Genomic DNA, 22,854 nt, shown 5'->3' on the forward strand with positions numbered 1-22,854 from the left:
AGTATTAAATATGTATATTGAATGCGCAATGAATTGTTATGAGACTTTGTTATCTGCCATACAAATGTGTATAAAGTGTTTAGAGAATATGAAAAGTGCGGTTGTGTAGGTAGAAAAAATGAGCAGGTGGAATAGGCAGGTATAACATATGTATATGCCATTAATATAATACGAAAAGGTCATTAATATAATGGCAAAAAGAGTTAATTAAATATACATCGAAATGAATTGTATTTCAATGTTAAGGAACTGTTCGCCTTGTAGCAAAGTTGGTCATTGTTATGAAAGGAGGCGCTATTCTCCATAGAGCATAAGTAGTTCAATTAAAAGTTGATTTTAACTGAATCAACTTTACCGTTTTGCATCAAAAATTTTTGCTAATGGATAATCGGAATTTGGCGGTGCAAATGGTTATCCCGGCTGCGACGCAGCTAACCATGTAGTCATGATGACGTAATGCGCTAAATCAGCTCGGTACAGAGTGGTCATGCCGCAATAATACTGCAGTGATAATTGGGGAAACAGGGTTGCATAGTATATCCTATGCCTCAACAAGCAATCATTCATATTTCGACATATATCGTTTTATATGTTTCTAGTGGTTAATATTAGTAAATAATACACCGCCACTTACTTTCAAAAGCATCATTTATCATTAATTTTTTCGTTGATTTTATATACATACATCTGCATGTATGAATTATATATGTAATGTTTATTAAAAGCTTTAAAATATTCATATGTACAAATATATGGTGCTTACGGTTTTTTCTACACAAGAAGCTGCTCATTTTTCGGGATCGTCGATATCGGACCACTATATTATAAAGCTGGTGAACTATCAAAATCAAGTTATATTGAAAATTCTTTATTTTGAAGGTTAGTTTAGCTTCGGTGCATCCATATTCTTGAATAATTCTATTATAAGATGAGATTGATTTTGTATGATGTTACTTTGCTACATGTTAATACCTATGTATGTATAATGTTGATAAATACTATTTCCATGCTTTACCAATTGAAGTGTAATTATCAACAATTGAACGGCCTCTGTATGAAATGTACTTGTATAAGCGTTGTAGTCGATGTATCATCAGTTCGGTTGGGCGATGCATTATTCAGAAGGCGGATGAATAAGCCGGTTGCATATTTTATTTCAATCCCTTGTTGCCCCGCTTCAAAACAGTGTGACTACTGCCACAATTACTCATATACATATTTATACGTATGCGTAAATTTGTATTTATAAAAGTTATTGCACTTGTGTATGTGTTTGCCAGTCAATGCAGCACGTGATCTGTTGATATTGCAGATGAAATTTTTCTAAATCCTAAACTATACCATACTGTACTACACTATACTATATGTACATATATATCAACAAATATACATATGTTTAATATTTAATATAATTATTTTTGTATTTTGTATGGAAATAAGTACTAAATATGAAGTTTCTTTAATTGTGGTGCCTCAAAATGCAATGACTTCATATTGTTATCGTTCACATCTCATTCACTTTGATAAGAAGCATTGTGATTTTAAGCAATTGTTGTTTTTTATTGTGTATACAAAGGGCATTTAAATATAGTATCTCAGAGTTGCCAACACTTTTGCAGAGCGACCTTGCTGTGAGCATGTGCTAGTCCTGGAATGAAAATGTAGAATTGAGAATATATTACATGCTCATAATTGTGGATGTTGTAGAAGCAAAAGAATCGCAATACCGCCAGTTGATTATGCATTTTATGGTTTGTGTAACTTTGTATAGTATGATTTGTACTTTCGATGCAATTTTATTTGCGAATTTCTTTTTCGTTGGTTTGTTCGCTCCAAATGTACTCACAAATGAATATTACCGCGAATTTTTCAGATAGCTACGCTCTTTTTAGAGTGCATTGTAGGAGCACTAATGGAGAAGAGCTTGATTAGTTGATGCGTAGAGATGCCACCTAATGTCTTATAGATTTTGTATTTTTTAGTAAAATTTTTTGATAATTGTGTTTTGGTTATTGTTGTTGGTTTGGTGAAGTTATTATCCATTTAAAATAGCAATTCTTAAATAGTATTATGTAAAGCTTTCCGGAAATAGTTTGGTGTATAAAAATGTGGTGGCAGTCCTTAAACGGATGTGAGTTCGGTTCCGCTACGGTTAATAGCAGCATGCTTTTAGGGGCTGCATACTTCCTGAATTCCTGAAATACACGTGTATTAAATATCTAGTGTAATTTTGATAAAATATATATTTGAGTTTAGTAGTAGTATTCAGACTACTGACCACATTGTTTTAGCGTAAGCCAGGCCAGAAACATCTGGCAATTCTACTGTACTGACTCAGCTCCGCTCTGCACACGCGCACTATGTTCTCTATTCTCGCGAGAAGCACAAGTTGAATAGTTTTCTTTTTGGCCGTAGCCTCAGCATAGTGGTTTCCATCGTCCGTATGTCGTTGTCGTCGCTTTCAGTCGTTCGTTCTCGTTGTCGTCGTTGTAGTCGTTGTCGTCATTTCAATTGAAGCAAAAGTAAGTAAAATATAATTTTTACCTACTTCATAATGCAAATGAAAATTAATGGAGAAAAGTGAAAAATAATAAAACGAAGTGATAAAACGTTGTATAATTAAAAGCATTTGGCATTTGTGTATAGAAGAAACGAATTTATTGAAATTTCTATTGTATGTATGTACTGTATATGTACATATGTATGTATGTGCATCTATATGGCTCAAAGTGACGAAAGGCACACTTTTAAATCATTAACGATTTTACTTAACTAGTGGACTTTGCTGTGATGAACTATGCGTAAATAATATACATATGTATATGTATATCCATAATTGCAAAATCTATGGCGTTAACTGCTTTTTTTTTACCTTTGGCGCTGTCATGGTTTTTCTAGTATAATAAATGTGGTGTGGTGTGGTGTGGCTACACATATATACATATGTACGTTTAACTCGATCGATAAAAATACTACGCAAAAAGTACTGACGACCGCGGCGGCGAGTAGAGCAACAGCAACAGCATGCAAAGTAAAAAAGCAACAACAACACCGCCTCACTGGCGGAACCCATAATAGTAGGCAACTTAAATAATAAGAGTGTGTATGTGAATGTGTGTTTGTGTGCGTGTATATGTGAAATTCCTCGTTCGTTTGTTCACTCGCCGTTATCCACAATCCGCCAAGTTGGGGGGCAACACACATTTGGCAATCAAGGCGGTGGCGACAGGCGACTAGCGGTTGGCTGTTGGCTGTTGTTGTTGATTGTGCTGGCATGGCTTGCGCTTGTAGTTGCTACCACATTTTCTTTACCTTACCAACTTGGATTCGCCTATCGAGTTAACCATGTTTGCAGACGGTTTGCCGTTTTTATACTGCCATCTAATTACGGATAAAGAATGCCGACAATGTTTTTTTGTGTAGTGAGTTTTCAATGAAATGCTTCTAAGTTCAACAACGGGTTGATATAACTATGATCCTAAACCCTAATACACATTAGGTAGAAAAGCTCTTCTACTCGTAATATTTGCAAAGACTTCTGAATATAAATTATGTATGTTCATTCACACATATGCATACAAATGTATGTTTATATATGGTATATGTCTATGCGTATGTATACTGCGGTAACTTGAAGCGTATACAAGTGAGTCAACAGAAAGTGGCGCAGACGTCGACGCAAGCGTTGTCACGGTTGGAGTTTCTAAACAGTTTTTCCCTCCATTCCATATGACTATCCAACAATATTTCTATCTAGTAGATAGATAATTCTTTATTATAATACATCTTTTTCCATAATAACTTTTAACTAAACATATTCTTTGTATGTAGCCAAAGTTTGTCCACTTTTTCTAATATTATCCATAGTGGCACGTACTATACCTTGTGCATTATGCCTGTGTTCATACATAGATACATACATTCATAATCTTCTTAACGCAAACAAACTTAAAAATTCGTTTATAAGTATGTGTAAATATTCATATCTACATGTACTACGTACATTGAAATATGCGGCAAAATGCGTATGTGCAGAAGACCGTTCGCGAGCGGTTGTCGTTGTTCTTTGCCTTTGCTACCAAGTCGTTATTCGGTTATTTCTTCTTGCATATAAGAACGCTGTAGAAATTTATTGAGTTCTCCACCTCGTCGATGGGCTGAAGTCATTGCGTTGCCTCGTCGTCGCCGACGTTCTGATAAAATTTCATTGTATCCCCACATCTAATTTTTAGCTTGCATTCGCTCAAACTATACATCCGCCCATTCATGCTCGTATTTAAGTACATATGTATGTTCATATATTTGTATGCATGAACTAATGTATGTAGGTCTCTCTTCTCTGGCGTTGGTGGTGTTGGTGTTGGCACTACCTTTGTCGCCTCGTTCGCCGTTGCTGCTGCTATTGCTATGCCGTTTGTGGTACGTGCTCGGTGGTGCTCTCGTACTTGAATATATGGAATATATCAGTATTTCATGACTCTCGCTTAAATTTTATTTTGTTGCTGCTATTACTGTATAGCAGTGGTATCCCCTCAAGTAGACTTCACTGTACATGCCACCAGACCTGTATCGTACTATTTGCTTCGGTTCTCATAATGAGTAACGTTCTTGGCACTCTCGCTCTGCTGGTTTTCGTGCTAAATCGTAGTAACTCGTTTCAACCATGTATTTCTCATAGCAATGCTCACTGCTTTTTGACATGTGATTTTCGAATTATGGTAAAAATAATACCTTTGTAGTTTTGTTGAATTTTTGCTTGAATATTTCATTTAGTTGTATTTACTTTATGCAGCTAATACTAACATAAATAACTTGAAGTAAATAATTCAGCATACTCGTAGTACGAAATGTTTTTTTATTTATTATCATTTCATTTATTATCGGTACACCTCAACCCTCCTGTTGCTCAACAAACCGTCATTAAGATTTGCTTTTTGTGTAATTTCGTTAACATTTCACTGCAGGCATGGTGCGACAATAGCTCATTGACTTTCCGCTCTGGCGCTCTCTGTACCGTCATTCAATGGTCGTACTTACTAAATTTATTATAAATATAGTATCTCAATTGATATAATGCGCATGGCTTTTGCACTAGGGTGTAGTAGCGAATTCACGTTATTTTAAATTTAATGTTTTCTTTCATTTTGATTTATTTTCTATATAATTTACTCGCCAAATGTTAGTTTAAACTGTCATTATTACGTTTAGCGAATGAAAAACACGAGGCGCATGTATCTCCCAATTTATTTGAATACCCGTACATATGGGACGCTGCTTGAGATATGCTCTCATTTTCCTCAACTACTCACTTCCAATGATTTACTCATTTTTTCTTACGGAAAGTTACACATTTCTCGAAATTAGCGCTAGAATATGTTATTATGTATTTCCAAGAAGTTAAAATCGGCGGTTTGGTTCTTATGATATATTCGGTGTATTATAAGAAAACTTTTTAGGGACTATCCTTTTGGTTTCCTAAGTTTCGTATTGATGTTGTTCTAAATTATGCTTGGAAAATTCTCTTGGCTGGATAGCTACAACCGCTGTTAATGTTTTAAAATTTGCAACATATTTTCATTTTACCATTTTACGATTCGGCGATCCACAGCCAGTGACAGTGTAACCCACTCGAAACTATGACTGCAGTATTAACCAACTAAAAATTAATTAAGAATTTCTTTAAAACTTTTGCCTGCCATTCGCTACAAAACTGCACCTATTTTTGTGCTTGTTTTTATTAAATTGATTTTCGCCGGTAGTTTTTCTTTGGCTAGTCGAAGAGACAATTCAAAAATATTCTTTGTCGACACTTCACATTCTCTAAGCGCTAATTATTTTGTCTGCTATAGATTTTAGTCTTTTATAACGAAAAGGTGAAAGAAGAAATGACGCGGAAAAGTAATATGAAAACTATTCGTGTATGCTCTCACAATCATCTGTAGTTTCGTTTCTCCTTTTGTATTATTTTCTAAAGTTTAGAAGTGTATTCTTTCGATAGTCGTTTGTTTAAATATAACTATATGCATAACATTATATGTACATATGTATGTATATATGCACAAGCATACATAAAAATACATATACATATGCTTTTCTTACATAGATCATTTCATTGCGGCTAGAAACCATTTATTTTTAGCTTTGCTGTCAGTATTTTATACTTTGTTGTTCGCTATTGAACACTTCTCTTTTGTCAGTTTTTTGTTTGTAATTTTTTTTATTAATTCTGTTCTAAACGCGTGCTTAACGAGATAGGAAATATTTGAAATTTTTATTTGATTTTATTTGTCATTGAATCATGCTTTGGAACAATAATTCTCAGAAAACGCTTTCTCTTTATTTTGTACTTACGATCTGTTATCTTTCTTCTAACATACATCCATATTTACATACATATGGGGTTTCGAGTGCTTTAGTACACTTGGAAATTTTAGCTCTACATAAAAGCAGAAATTGGCCTAACCCTGCCGAGCTGTGTATTTCTAACCTTTGTTATTTTCCACACAACAACGAAGAATGCAACTGCGATCATATCTAGTGTCTAGTGCTTCATAACAACAAAAATTTTTTTTATTTAATACACGAGCCCGTCGTAATTAAAAGGTAGCACTTACAACTTGATTACAGTTCGGGTTTTCGCTGAACATTTATAGTAAATTACTGAACAGAAATAATGTTGCAAATTCAATAAAGAATATTGAAAATTTAAATTTTAACTAATTTTTATAAAAAATATTAAAATTTCGCGTAAGAAATGAAATGCCAGTAAGTGACAGACAATCAGCTGTTGTTTTGCTTATTTATTAATACCGTTGATAGACTTGCCATCCTGTTGCTCATAACTTTTCAATTCAACAAACAAAAAAATGTCGGTGAAATGTCATCGAATTAGCTTTAGTGTAAATAACGTTAATATATTTAATCAACCTAATAATAATTAGTTTAAAAAACTTAATTATAATTCTCATATATTGGTAATTTATGTGTTTTTTTTTTTAATTTTCCATCTACTAAATAAGTATGGTAAATCAATTTCTCACTATGTGTCAGCAAAAAAAGAAATTAATTCACGACAAACAATAGACCAAATTGCTTAACAAATACATACAAATTGTGTAAAAAAATTATATCGTCTAACAGCATTGTCTACATATTCGATCTTGACTTTGAAAAACGTAATATATACACTTTTATATCCTCCCTACTCATTGACATATATAAATATATGCAATCATAAAGAAGGGGAGGTGGCGTCAATTAGGCATTCTGGGTAGTTGAAATAGTTGACTGCTTAATTCTGGTTCTACTGTTCTACTGTATGCATACATACTTATAAAAAAATTTACACATATGTACATATGTATGTAATGTAGAGTTAAATATGTATGCATTTACTTCCTGGACACTAATTGCTCGACAATAAGTTGCAAATTAGCGCACAAAATGACGATTTCCTCCACACTCGCCTCTCAGTTATTGTTCGATTTTCCTTTCCGTGTCTATGCACATAAATGATGTTTGCATATAACTTTTAATTTGCATTTCTGCTTTTGCGTTCTATTTGTTTGGGAATTATTGCAGTGACGCAAGCATATACGTAATTACTTCTTGTCCTCCAAATATACTGTGGCACAGTCATATTGTGTTTACCCAGCAATTCTCATAGTTTTCATGTACTCATGTACATACCTTAGTTATCATATGTATATATATATATATTTATATATATAAATAAATACATTATTATATGAGTTGACATAACATCTGATCAAATTTGACTCGGACTAGTCCATTTAAACTGCACGCGCAAACAGCACAGATAAAAAAATCCTAGAATCCTAAAGTTTGATCTCCATATAGTAGTATGTCAATTAGTGTGTGCTTAACAGTTGTTTGTTTAAGACGCGAAAAGTTTGGATGGCGATTTTACATTAAAAAACATTGAACAACAAGTTTGCCTGACAATGAGTATTTCCAATGGAATCACGGCTAAGGAATCGTTGAAAATGTTGCAGAAAGGTTTGGTGTTTTGAGTAATCTACTTTTTCATGAACGCAAGTATTTGAGTGTCACAAAGCATGCAGTGAAGGTTGTGAAGTCATCAAAAACTTGCCTTTTTCTACGCTATCGTCATCAACAAAGGTGCGACTCGTTTTTCTATCCATGTGGAAAAAACGAAAAAGGTAAAGAAGCAGTATCTTCTTGGTATGAAATAAATAGCAGAGAACATTAACATGTCTTGTGAATCGACTCAATACACTTTGGTTACTTACGCTTGTACCAAAAGACCTTAATCTGCGGGTAGAGGTCGCGAAAGAGATAAGGGTACTTGACACACTGAGGACCCTATAATCATCAAACGGTTTATTACTGGTGACGAAACCTGTATTTATGAATACGACGTCGAAATCGTCCAAAAATCAAGTGAATGGCGCTCCATAAAAAAATAAAGAAACGAAAACTTCCTAAAGGCACTGAAGGCTATCGCAGTCAAGGCTTATGACAAGTGTTTGAAAATTCAATTAAACTTGGCATGCTTATATTCTCCCAAAAGCAGCCGACTGAAGGCGTTAATAAAGCTTTGTAAAAAATACATAAATTTTTTGTCAGTCCGGTTTAAATTTGATCGGGTTGTATATTATGCTATGCCATGTTCATTAGCTTATGTGTATAAATAGCAATCGTAGTTAATTTATTATGTAATAGTCATTTATTAATTAATAATCAAGTGTATTTACTTTCACCAATGTGACCAGTGCAGCTGTTGCATCACTTATGTTATCAATAACAGCTTTTACCTCTTTTACTCATTTTGTTGGTAATATATTTATTAACATGGAAGTAATGTCTTTAATTTCTGCAAAGTGCATCTAAGTGCTTTGCGTAAAGTGTGCCTTTGTATTGGCTAATAGGCTCGTTTATTTCTCTGGCATCGGTTACCTCCTATTTACCTATGGTATGTACTTGCGTTGTGCAGAAGACCGCTCAATACTTGTATACGAGGTGTTTAATTAATTCAGTTTCGTTTGATTGTCATAATGGGAGAATTCGCTTTTCTGCAACTGAGAAGAAATGACTTTGTTCAGACTGAAAACTTTGTATTTTGTCGACTCGTAGTCCGAAATTGATTTGTATCAAACTCAAGCGCAAACTATACTTCATAATATACAGGTTTTGAAAAAATACGGTTGGATGTTGCAGTGGAAGAGAACGAACTGTGAATGATGATATAAAGGAATTTTCTCATTGGAAGTATCGAAGCATGGTTCAAATATCTTCACTTTTAATTACTGCCGTGTCTAATGAATATGTTGTTGTTATAGCGACAAAAAACTTTCGCCAAAGAATTTTGACTAACCTCGGTCGAATAAATTCCGGGTCCGTTCTAATCACGTTGACACGTAGACCGTCATCGGCACGCAGGATACATTAATATGCTGGAATTTTAGCTATCATTCGAGAAGTTGTTATCTTATAGACAAGGATCTGAGTTTGAAAAATATTGTGAACAAATATCTCTTTAAAAAAAATTACGTTTTTTTTTGTTCATAAAGAATTGGTATAGCTTGCTATGAAGCAACTAGCGTCGTACTGCAATGCCGTACCTTCTAATTTGTGCTAAAGTAAATCCCACCAATAACGGCATTCCCTGAAATCTGATGACGAGTCAGCAGCTTTTATATGCGTCAATACCCAAAATCCTTTGAATATATTTATATTTTACCTTGATTTTGACACGTACGCCTTGTAAATGCTTTCATAAGCGAAATCTTTGACAGTCATCTATTATTGAAGTTCATTTCATGGCACTGAAGTGAAGATGATTCAATATTTCATTGCTGCATAAATTTTCAATGTCGCTTATGAAAATCACGTAAACGCCTCAAAGCTCAAAGCCTATTCGCAGCGAAATTCACCATATGACCAACATACTCAACAGCTTGGGAAAGAGACGACGGCGTCAACCTGTCTAACGATTGGCCTATTGAATATTTATCCACCCCTACGTGGAAGAAAGTGATGGAAAAGGATGGTGTGGTATCCTTCAATGTGGCATACAATATTTATGAGTCGAACGTGTAGGCGCTTAACTATTGTATTACTCATTTATGAGATTTCTATATGTATTTATAAGATTTCCTAATAATAAGTTAACACTATTGACCTATTACAGCTTATAGTTGCTTGCTTACAGTTAGCTGTGTGTGACGGTGTCACGTGATGTTAAAAGCTGCTTTTCTTTATTTCTTTTATTGGGCGCCTATTCGTCCTAAATCGCTACGGTAGTAGCCTTTGTTGTTATTGTTTTTGTGCAACTAACATATGTTCACGGTTGCTATGCTGTTGCGGTTTCCCCACACGAATATTTTCAAAAATTTTTCATTAATTTTACATTTTCAATAAATGGATATTTTTTATTGTTGTTTAACAAGAAAATCCACGAGAAGCTGAATTGCGCAAGGACACCTTATTGATTTTATGCCACACAAACGCACATATACATATACCTAGGTGGGTCTGTGTACGTGTATATGCGACTCTCCCACCCACTGTGAGAACAAGACTGCTTAACATCAGCTGGGTAACGATAGTCGATGAGAGTAGCGCCAGCATGCCACACAGCGCAGACAGAGTGATGATTCAGCGCGAAAAGAAGAGTCCAAATAGCCAGCTAGCATGTATTTCATTTTATTCCATTTCATTTTGTTCGCACTCCCCTTTTGGGTTTTGCAGCCTTGCGGCTAAACTTGGCGAAGGTTGACAGGGCTTTAATGCGGTACACAGTGCTAAGCCCCTGCATGCATATTCATAAGCAACATGCGTGCTTAGGGAACTACAGCATTTATAAACGTTTTCAAAAGAGTCGGTAGGAAGGAAGACTCAATTTGTTTATGCAGCACAATTTTTTTCTTTAAAAGAAAAATGGTTTTTATTTTGTTTCAAATCGAGATAAGATTTGCAATTGCCGAACAATTTTGATTTTCGAATAATTTTTATTTTCCAATAATAAACGAAATTCGTTAGATAAAACTTCAGAATGTTAGCAATCGGAAACCTTTTTAGGGTTGCATTATGATATTACAACAGCAATAACACATTTAAAAATTTAAAAATGTCGAAAAATCCATATTTTTGGAGCAATCCGAGTTTTTTTTTAGGTTGTATTGTGATATTACAACAACAATTAATTACACATTTTAAAACTTTAAAATGTCGAAAAAATCACTATTTCCGAAAAAATTCGAAACTCTTCGAGCATAATTTTACTTTAGAGTATTAAAAAATATCAATTTATTGTCTAAACACCTAACGAGCCCTTTTGAAAAATCTAAATCTAATCAACCACAATTTTCAGTGTCATCAATGACATGACAAACCCGCTAAAAATGTGGCTAGTTATTGCTTCATGTCTATATTTGGTGTAAATTTTATGAAATGCTTCATGCTAGCCTTTCAGCTCTTTGGCTCCACCTGTTTGAGCTTTTGTCAACATTCGCGCTCCGTTAGGTAATACAATTTATTTTTGGTTGTACTGCCCTTAATATTGCTTATATATGTATGTATGTACACCTACATATGTACAAACAAACTCTTATGGCTTGTAATGTGTAAGTATGCGTGTATGTATCAATCAAGGGTTGCTCACACCTAAAAAATATTTTGTTCCAGAACGTCGCGCTTGAGTTAAGTACACCAAACAAAGCTTCATAACGTCGCTCTATATATTGCAGCTACAACATATACACAAATGCAAGTACATATATATGTCGTTATGTATTTGTATTTGCCCAGAGGTAACCATGTGTTTAGCCCACAGTTGAGTGCACAATACGGATTATTGGTAAATGTGGGTCTTTAGAAAATATCGTAATTTAAGTAGACTGCTTCGGCACACGTCAACCAACTTCCCTTCACTTGGCTGACTCACTTTCCATTTCACTTCGACAGCGCCGTTGACAGCCGCTTTATTTCAAATATACATATTTATATGTATGCTGTTGCCACTTTGTGTTTATGCCGCCCGTTATAAATTTACTTCACTTGATGGAATCGGTCCTTTTGGTACACCAACTCACCTGGTGAGATTTATTTTTGATTTTTTTTTAAGTATACGCAAAAGGAAGTGTGTAAGTTTGCACGCTTGTGTATTATATCGTTTTTAGCATTTTGTATTTATGTTATTTTTTGTGAGAGTATTTTTTCTACCTTCACATGCACGTGTACGTCTCCACTTACTCGCTTACTATACATCATCGCTTGAGTGATTTTTCGGGCTTCTGTTTAAAAGCAAAGTCCTCTCATATCCCTTAAAATATTACTTGAAGCATGAAAGTAGACAGAATTAAAAAAGTATAAATATTGCTTTCGATCTTATGAATTAATTATGTACTCATTTGTGTATGTATGTATGTCTGATACATACAACAGTGGCTGAACATAATATTCGGACAAATAGAATTTAAATGTTAAAGTAAAATAATGTTTGGTTTAATATCGATTCTATCAGTTTTCTCTATATTAGTGTTTCTATATTCTCTTCTATCAAAGAAACTGAAGCATAAAAATTAAGTTTTTGTTTGGAAAACTTTTTTGATTGACAAGATATCTTCATGAAATTTTACATGGAGTACTGCCCAAGCCAATGCTTCAACATCTGAACAAATTGTTCAGAACGGAGTACTATAACATATAGCTGCCATACAAACGGAAAGATCGAAATCCAGTTTTTGTATGGAAAACTTTTTTACTTAACAAGATATCTTCACGAAATTGGACATGGATTTTTGTCCAAGCCAACGCCACAATCTCCGAATAAATTATTCAGATCGGACCACTACAGCATATACATACATATGTAGCTGCCATACAAACTCAACGATCGAAATCATGTTTTTGTACGGAATTAACTTTATTTGTACTATTTATTTGTACTATATTTATACTTTTACTAGTAAAATGTAACTTATGCCTTGTCCGATTTAGTTTTTGACCCACTGTAGCATATCTTGAAAATTTCATCAGAAACATGTACCATAATACCCTGTGTATATACATATGTATGTCTACTTTTTCTTGCAGCAATTAGCCTTTTTTAGGCTTAACGTTTTTTTAATCGTCCAATTGCTTTCTCACCACTTTTAATTCCGCACACATTTCATATAATCGGCAGAAGCATTTATACCGTTATTACCAAACTGATTGCAGGCAATTCACGCCAAGTACATATTACTGCTGGAACATTTCACTGTTTTCCTTGGCTTAAGGCCATCAACACGGATTACAAGCTTTATAACTGACATACATATCGTCATCAGTATATATGTATATATACATATGCATATATGTATGTATGTACTTAGTTGATAATAGACCTTTTTGCATTTCACATTTTTTCCTTTGTTCTATTGTTTCATGTGCATTTCTCCTACTGTTGCTGCTGCTGCTATTTAACCAGTGAGCATATGTTAATTGTTACAAAGCGCCTGTCCACATACATATGTATATACAAATAAATTAATGCACATACCAACTGCTGTGCTGCCACCTTACACATACATACAAACACATTTCTGCACAATATCGTCCCCACAACAGTTTATTTGCCAGTTCTAAATGCTTTGTGTCGGTATTTCTGGTGAAATTACTCTCTCACTTGTCGGTCGTTGGTTGTCGTTTATGACGGATGCCGGGGACCTTGTCCTTTAAATCAATGTTTCTGCCGTTGTGGTATACATTTCAACTCATTGGGCTGTGTTGTTTGGTTGTTTCGTTGGTTGAGCGATACAAACTGACTTGACTGCACTTGTCATTCAATATTTCGCTGAATATGTGCTTTTTGCTGTTGTTGCACACACACACACACACACACACACACACACTCCTTTATCAATTGTTGGCTGGGCGAGTGTGTGTGCGCTTGACAATGAAATGTGTGCCCTTCTCCTTTCCAATTCTACACACATTTCGAGCAGCAATTAAAATGCTGTCATTAAAAATGTAACAGAAATTTTCTTCATGTTTACAAAATGTTAAACAGAACACAAGTTAACATATTTGCGCAGGCTGTGACCCCAATATGTATATTTTTTGCGTTTAGGTTGTTAACATGCATGTTGAAGTGTAGATAGGCGTGATGGCTTCATATATTTCTGGTCTACCTGGGTTAACGTGTCAATTATAATATTTTTATGACAATGAAATATTTCAAAAATCGATTTTGCAGTAGGATTTGCTTTGGCTGCAACAACAAGGCAACTTTAATGCCGTTTTTATGCTCTTAGCAGAGTATTTATAATCGACTGTCTTTCTGTCTGTATATAACCAATCGATCTGAAATTTTGCATACGTTATTTTCTCCCTAAGATGCTGCCAATTTGTCGAAACTGCCGTTATCGGACCCCTATAGCATGTAGCTGCCATACAAACTGAACGATCGAAATCAAGTTTTTGTATGGAAATCTATTTTATTTGTCAAGATATCTTTGAGAAATTTAACACAGATTATTTTCTAAGGCAACGCCACAACCTCCGAACAAAGAGATCGGATGACTATAGCATTCAGCTGACTTACAAACTGACCGATCAAAATGAAGATAAAATCTTTTTATCTTTTTAAACCATTTAATGCTATAATATATGCAGCTGTAAAGGGTATAATAGCTCCGCTGCAGCCGCAGTTAGCGTTTTTTTCTTGTTTAAGTCTAATTTCTACTTGTTTGGTCACCAAAATATCGAGCTTAAGTCGCAAAATTTAATGTCGATATTATTTCGTATATTGTCTAATCAACAACACAACAAATGCTGACAAATTATATGAACATTCAAAGTCACTTTATTTTTCACCCAACGGTACTTGGTATGTTTTCGTACGTACATTTGTATGAATCAGTTGTTTAGCTTTAACTATCTGGTTACAATTAATATAATCATCATTGTTTACATTTTTATTATTTCTAAATCACGTAGGTATGCATTGCGCATGCCTAGCTCGAACTGCGTTCATATGCCGATGACTCACATATTTGAAATCAGCTATTGATATTACTCATACGCCATGCTATACGGCATTGATCAGTTGCTGATCATTGGTACACTAATTAAATACAAAAACAAAAACATATAAAGCAACTAGCAAGTGATTACCTTCAGTTTATAACAAATTATGCCACATTGTACAAAAACACATTGAAATAACTGTTTTTTATTTACTTTTGTTTTTAACTGTGTGGAATAAATTGCGTTAAGCCCAAGATCAAATACAATCTAAGCAAAAAATAATGCGTGTATATAATGATTATATCTATATACATATATATTATATACGTGGGTATGTAGCGCTTGTCATGTATAAAATTCATCCACATAAAAATATATGCATATTTGCGCAGATTAAAAATTATCATCAAAAAGTGCCAACGATGCTAAAAATATTTCACACACACACCAACATATATGCACAAAAACTCGTTCCGAAAACTCAACTACCGTTACATGTTGCCGCCTGAGGCAATGTTTTACAAAGTGGACGGTCGTTCAGGTCAGTGGTTGGTATATATGGTGTCTGTACATACTCGTATGTTCGCCAGTACCAACGCTCGGGTCATCGCATTGATGTCAACTCGAAATAAACAAATTAGTCAATCGACCCACATGATGGCCATTATGTAAAGGGCTGACCTATTAGGTGGTACGTACTACCTGGTTTCCTGTTATTTATGTAATACAACACGACGCGTTACGCTCTAACGCCTGAATGTATGCTATGATTTTTTTTATTTGAGCTCAATTTGTATATCCGCATTTGTGGGTCGTCGGATGAGTGGGTGTACAAGCGGCAGGGCAGCAAGCTTAGCTGTGGTATTTTTAAACCTACGAGCCAGTGGTGCTTTCGCTCAGATGCTCCAGCTTATTGCTATGTAATGTTGCAGCTTTTGCTTCGGGTGCGCTGTGTTTGTGTGTATATGTGTGTGTAGCTGTAAGCATTTGTTAGGTATTTTGCTACTTCTTTAATTAGGGTTTAGTGCAGGAAATGACCAAAGTTGTGAAACAAAACGGAAAATGTATTACCTGACGTTCTCTCGTCCACTTCTTTAACTTTGATTTAATTAAGTACATTGTATGTATGACATAGAGTTTACAACAGTGAGGTTCGAAATACAAAGTGGGTACTTGAAAACAGTATTTAAGTATTCGAATTGCTTTTTTTTGTATAGTTTGAGATTTTTGTGGAATTTTAGGAAAGTGTAAATGGATCTAAAGTGCGTTCTAAAGAAATTTGAGTGAATTCATGTGCGTATAGTGTTACTAAAGTTTGATCCCACCACTGGTAAACACCAATAATAGGCGTCCGTTAGAAAAAATTCTCAGTGAAATATTTTGTTTAAATTTTTTGTTGTTATAAACATACACTATTACCAAAAAATTCTGAAATTTTTGAAAAAAAAAAAAAAAATGTTTTAAACTGGGTCAGCGCGACGCCATTTCCGGTGACCCTTCGGAAAAAGAAGCGCCCGCATTGGCAGGATACTTTACAGGATTTAGTTAAAAACTTAACTTATAACTTGGACGAAGGATAAAATACTGAAAATTGGATTTTTGGCAGACATTTTTACAAAAATAATGAAAATTTCGAGATTTTTTTTCAAATATTTGTAATCGAAAAAAAAATTCTTCGTCCATGTCTTTAAGAAGTGTATCTCAAAGACCTGTTTAAAATTTCATGAAGATCAATTGAGTACATATTCCTCTAGAAATCTTGGAAACTGACTTCAAAAACACAGTTTCGAGAAAAACGCGTTTAAGGACGGCGCACTTAGCCCGACTAGCAACGAGCGCACAAGTTCTCAAGGCTCTATCTCCGAAACTATTACTCGGATCAACTTGAATTTAGAAAAATATTCTATAGGTGTTGTAGAATTTAATAAGACAATAAAAAAATTTGGATTTTTTGAAACCCATATGACCCCTTAAAAATGTTAGAAATATTTTTATGACCCCTTAAAAATGTTAGAAACATTTTTCTTGTATATTTTTGCTACAAAAATTTCCCTTAAAAATGTTAAAAATTTTTCCTGTATATTTTCACTAAAATAACTTCCTAAAATCGATTAATTTTTCATGGGTCTTCATAATTCTTCTTTTTGTCTTAAAAAGATTTTATTTTTTATTTATACCTATTTTCTCTCTATCTAGTAATTTATTCTTCATTCTCGCTATGTGCAGCACTCGCATAACATTCATACGAATCTATACGCCGTCAAGTGTAACAAATCTGTAAATGCTGCACATAACCTCCAATATTGCATACATTTTTCGATTAGCTATTGGCGCTGCAAATGCTCCCCGCTACACTTGAACGATTTTTTACACAGGCGCATGCTTAGTTTGAGTGTGTGTTGTAGCTTTTCCACTGATTCAAACTTTTCTTATTTTTCGTTTTATTTTTTTTTTTTAATTTTTTCTCTTATTTTTCATTTTCTTAACTACTATCATTGTTAGTTTTTCAATTAAATTCTAGCCTTTTGTTCCTTCCTTCGTTTTTTTTCCTAACTGTTTCTGACATTCATGCATTTATGATTTTTAATAAGTAACTGTATATACTACGTGCTGTGTGTGTGCTCAAATAGTTTACTATTGTTTGTGCAATACTTTCATTAGTTTTTTTTTATCTATTTTTTTGTTTTCATTTACATTTTCTGTGCTTTCAACTTGCATGAGTTTTCTGATTTAATTTTCATAAGACTTTTTGAATAGACCGGTTTGTTTGTGTAAGTGTATGTGTGTGCAGTGTGTCTGGCTGGTAAATGACAATTGAAAATTAAATTAATTCACCAAATCTCTTGCTATCAACAATTATCACACAAACCTGGCCCACAAACGCTCCTACATATTCATCTCTATATATCGCTTGAAAGAGCTACAGAAGATAATTTCATTTAAATGTTGACCGCGGCTGCGTCTACATTGCCTGACTGCCTTTCCACTATTGTCTGTTAGCTACAATTCTATTGGTTTGTTTGTGTATAAGTGTATGTGTGTGCATGTGTGTTTGCGTTGTCTGAGTACGTTTTAAGCTACTGCTTTCGTGCAAATGACAATTGAAAATTAAATTAATTCACCAAATCTCTTGCTATCAACAATTATCACACAAACCTGGCCCACAAACGCTCCTACATATTCATCTCTATATACATATGCTTCAGTTTAATAAGCCAGCTATATGTCTGACCGCTTGTGTATTTGTTCATTTGTGTGAACCTATAAATACTAAATGCGTGGGTGGAATTGCCGTACGGAATCGTTTTGGCGGCAGAACTACAAGTAATACATGCTGACATGCATGCACGAGCACATTGAACACACACACACACACACACACACATGCATATATACCTGGCTGTACATAGTAATGGCTGCAGCCAAAAGACCAATGCGTCGCCTCGTGTATGGCACTTTTTCAGGTCAATAAATGCTTGTGAAACTCGTACGTGAATGCATCTCTGCACACGGAATTCCATTTGCTTGCACTTAGGAGTATTTTATGTCATTCAACAGTAGTTCCTTGTGTTTTGGTCTATTGTTTAGCCGAAATATCAGTGCGAATGTAAGTCACTTTAATTTATGTAATATAAGCAAGAGGCGAGTGGATTTGAAAGTTTTCACCGGTGAATCATTTACTTAATGCTAAAATTGTACTGTATTCTCCAGGTGCCGTTATACATGCATACATGTAGTTAATATTTTTCACAGTATTTTGTGTTTAAATTAAATTGGAGTCTTATTTTATATATAAAATATTTCGTGATTGTATGGGAATTATAATTTTGTGATAAAAAACAAGGTAAAACAATAATTTTGGCTGCTCCGAGGCTATAAAACTTGATTTTCATTCATCGGTTCCTATGGCTGCTATATGTATACTAAAGTGGTCCCATATAGGCGGTACCCAAAAAGCAGCTTCTTGGAGAAAAAATGAAAATTTCAGATCGATATCTCAAAAACTGAGGGATTAGTTCCCGTATATACAGACAGATAGATGGATATGGCTAAATCGACTCAGCTCGTCTCGATAATAATTAATTTATATACATAAGTATTATAGGGGGTTTCTTTTACGAGGCTGTTGTTTTGTTTTCATTGGGGAAGTTCTTTTACGTGGCGGGTTCCAAACTCAGAGCACAACCCTGAGGAGTGATGGTTCGCCTTCACACTTTACGTCGCCTTCAAACGGATGTTCTTTGGCTACCCCCTTGTTCTAAGACCGGAATTCGTGAGCTGTTTAAGCCATATGTAAAAGAAACGTTTCTGGCCACTCCCAAGTGAATGGTAATCAGAGAACTTTCCTCACTTGCGTGAACATATGACTCCACCCTCCAGTAAAGAAGAAGATACGTTATAAGGTCTATGAAGTGCTTCGATGACTTGCTGTCCGTTATAAAATTTTGTGAATTCCAAACTAGTTTTATGCTAACTAGTATAAACGTAGTGATTTTATTGGTTCACCAAATCAGGGATGACCGAAACATTGAAACACGGAGTCTCATAACAACAATATCAAGAAAAATTACAACTACTCGGTTCACAAAACTATATTTCTGTTGTGTGTACTAAGAAGTGATTAAATAAGCATAAATTATAGCTGCAGAATTTTCATCATTAACGCCTAACTGCAGCCTTGACATGATCGAATACACACGTAAGCTCTTACATACATTCGTAATTGCTGAATTATATTTTTCAGCGACAATTACCAGCAGTTAGCTGATTGCAACGCCGTCACAGACTCTTCAACGATGTTTTTATTCAATTTCAACTGCGCAAGATGACGCAGCACGGTAGCAGCATAATTTTCAAAATTAATGACTACTGCAACAACAACAACAATCGCAACGATAACACCATTTGCCTCACTCCATTTTCAATTGCCGCATATTACTCATCGTTTTCTAAGCTTTTTATTGCTACTGTAAAGCAGCAATCTAGTACTGTTGGTGGCCCATAGCAACGCGCATAGTTTAGTGCACACGAAGTTGCATTAAGTTCAGGCCACGCCATTGCTTGTTGGGAACTCGAAAATCGAGTTATACGCATGCATGTGCAATCACACATGCACATATATGTATGTATATGTACATACGCATTCACGGAATTCCAATGCTATGGAAAAATGTAATCATCATGCACTCGATACCTAATCGGACACCAACTTGTCTCACTCGCTGCAGTCGGCATTTTGATTTTTTCTCCGCTGCCGTTTTGCCACTGCAATTTTGCCGTCTCTTCACACTACTGTACTCGGCTAGCCGCTTTGGTATGCAGCGCTGAGTTGTTGCTGTAGTAACATAAAAGTGGCCAGCGGCATGGACTAGCTAACATTGGCCTCCGCGTGCTGCAGCTTTTAGCTGCCGCATGCGTTTATATTGGGCCACAGCTAAGCTTCTGTCTTACCAGTACAATTGATATGCCATTGTCTGGATCTAGCTATGTATATAACTACATCTGTATGTGTGTGTGTACTATGCTGTATATAAGGTAGTCTTGAAATCTCGCTTGCGTTTCGTCAAGCTGCAGCTTGTCGAGTCGAGGTGCCCAGTCAGTACGTCGACGTCGTTGACGGCGTCAGTGCTGCAAAGTAATCGTTGCCATCGGCGCTTTACACACTCCCCACCTTCATATGCTGCGCACAAGTTCCCTAGCTCTATGTGTATATGTATGTGCGGTTGCAGCTTTTTGCCCGGTCGGCTCCAAATTCGCTCCAGCGAGTGCCACAAACAGCATATACATAATCGTTGCTAGCTTAGTTTTCTGGCAATCCTCTCACTAACTCGCTCGCCCATTTGTTTGCGGCGCTCATGCGTTATCTCGCTGATTTGCAGCTACTCGCGTAGTCGCGCTCGTTACTTTGTCCAATTGCCGAGGCTCATTCGGCGTTTGCGTTTTTGATGCTCAACTCCAATTTGGCCAATTGGCATGTTGGTAGTTAAGTTGCGGTGAGAAGCGTGTTAGCATGTTTCTTGTCGGTGTTGCGTGAACGCAAAATAGCAAATTATAAAGAAAAAGTCAGTACCATTAAATTTATTCTGCAAACAAAGAAAAAAAAGTAAAGAGTAATCAAACACTCACATATATACACACAAAGACACTTATTCGATTTGGTTGCAGTGCGAAATTTTCCACATTTGCGAAGTGTGTAACAATTGACTAAAAGCAAGCAATAAAGTAAAAAGTGCTGGCAAAGTAGTAGAAAAACCACATATTGATTTGTGAAAAGACGTGAAAACGTGTAAAGTATTTGAACGCGTCGTTTGTAGTAGCCACTAAGTCGGCGGCAGTGTCTCGCAATTTTGTGCCGCAGAATCTGCAACATCTGTGTTGGCTCGTTCTGCAGCTAAATTCGTAATTGGATTTGTTAGGCGTTGCATTTTTGCTTAGATTAGGAGCAGTAGAAGTATTGGAGAAAAGCATACCTACATACTTATACACATTTATACAACTATAAGTTAGTTAAGGTAAAAAGAAAATAATTAAAGTGAAGCATACAAACAAACTCAAGTTTAAAGAAGTATGTATCTTTATTAATGGAGAATTTGTTTTTTCTCAACTTCCTTTTGTAGCTTGTGAAAGTAAAATAATTGCGACGATATTGCCAAATTGAAATTGTCGTTTAAATGTGAATTTTCTGTGTGCTTAGGAAGTCATTTAAAGCAGGTGTTAGTTAGAGTGCGAATTGTGGCTTAAACTTTTAATTTTATTTCATAAATGTTGCTACGGCTGTCCGAAATGTGCGCTATGCTATTAAAATTGTAAATTTTACTAGGTTTTAGGTTATGTTTGCGAATTTATTTGTACATAATATTTGAAAAAGTCTATAATTTATATTTTGTCAACATTTTATAAACATATAAACGCATACATAACTATAATATAAATATTTTATAAAAAAAAAGTTTCCAAAATAGCAGCAATTTAGACGCAATACTTTCTTCTTCGACAAAACGCACCCACTTTTGCGTAAACTCCAGTATTTTCTTGTTTGCTACGCCACTACACGTTCAGTTAACCAGTCGGTTGTACGAGTATCAGCAAACATTGCTGGCACTCCTTCGCATTGCATTAGCGTGACGCCAGTTATCTTTTATTTAATTTTTAAGTTTTATAAATTTTCGCATGTTTGTCACATGCCGTGGAGGTCAAGGGTGTGTTGCCATATGCGTAAGCGATAAGAATAAACAATTTTTTATGGAAAATACGTAAAAAGCGAATAAATTTTGAAAAGGAAATTAGTACAATAGAACTTTTTCCATTACTAATTTAAGGTTGACTATATCGTCACCTAAAATGCAAAATAACGTATAACTATTTATATCCATTTTATACCAAAACTCAAATTTTGTTTCAATATGAGTTGGTTCTATTAATCGTTTCTCCTTGGCTTGATGTTACGCTATTTTGCATTTTAGGTAACGTTATGTTGATTAGTAATTTTATGTTTTCGTTCGAAATACTTCTAATTAGCTGCTTCCAGCTGTTAGCGTTCATTCATTTCTCATATTACGCCAGTTTTTATATCTTCAATTAATTTTGTACTCCACTGTTGCCACTCACATCAAAATAAATATGCTTTTACTCTCCAAAGCATCACCGCGCAGCATTTGAGAACACTTCTCTCATCTTTTGATACTTTTGCTTTATTAATAAACGTTTTATTAGAACCATTTGCTTCGCTCGTTATAATGCGCTTTTATATTCTGTTGCATTTAGTTTTAATTATAAATTTATGATATATGTATGCACAAAGAATGCGCGGCGCTGCGTTATGATGCATCACTGCACATATTGCATATATACAGGCAC

General features: G+C 34.9%; 1 protein-coding gene and 1 long non-coding RNA gene across 6 annotated transcripts in view; one reads left to right on the plus strand and one right to left on the minus strand.

Moving 5' to 3' along the window:
- The window catches only part of LOC126756663 (14-3-3 protein zeta), a 48,846-nt gene that overhangs the window by 121 nt on the left and 25,871 nt on the right, over nt 1-22,854 (plus strand). For 2 of the 5 annotated variants that reach the window (XM_050469882.1, XM_050469884.1), the window contains exon 1: nt 2,408-2,522. The exons of 1 other annotated variant lie outside the window; for it this stretch is intronic. The gene's annotated coding sequence lies outside the window, so the exon portion shown is untranslated. Of the gene's footprint in view, nt 1-2,407; nt 2,523-21,002; nt 21,060-21,490; nt 21,510-22,854 lie in introns of those variants that run through there. 2 more of the 5 variants (XM_050469885.1, XM_050469886.1) reach the window with 2 other exon arrangements.
- On the minus strand, nt 1,396-2,405 carry LOC126756664 (uncharacterized). Its single transcript, XR_007666622.1, has 2 exons — nt 2,279-2,405; nt 1,396-2,195 (listed from the first exon to the last, which is right to left on the minus strand). It is a non-coding gene; the product is annotated as an uncharacterized LOC126756664 (long non-coding RNA).

The sequence above is a fragment of the Bactrocera neohumeralis genome, chromosome 4 (genome assembly GCF_024586455.1).
Source record: "Bactrocera neohumeralis isolate Rockhampton chromosome 4, APGP_CSIRO_Bneo_wtdbg2-racon-allhic-juicebox.fasta_v2, whole genome shotgun sequence".
NCBI lineage: Eukaryota > Metazoa > Arthropoda > Insecta > Diptera > Tephritidae > Bactrocera > Bactrocera neohumeralis.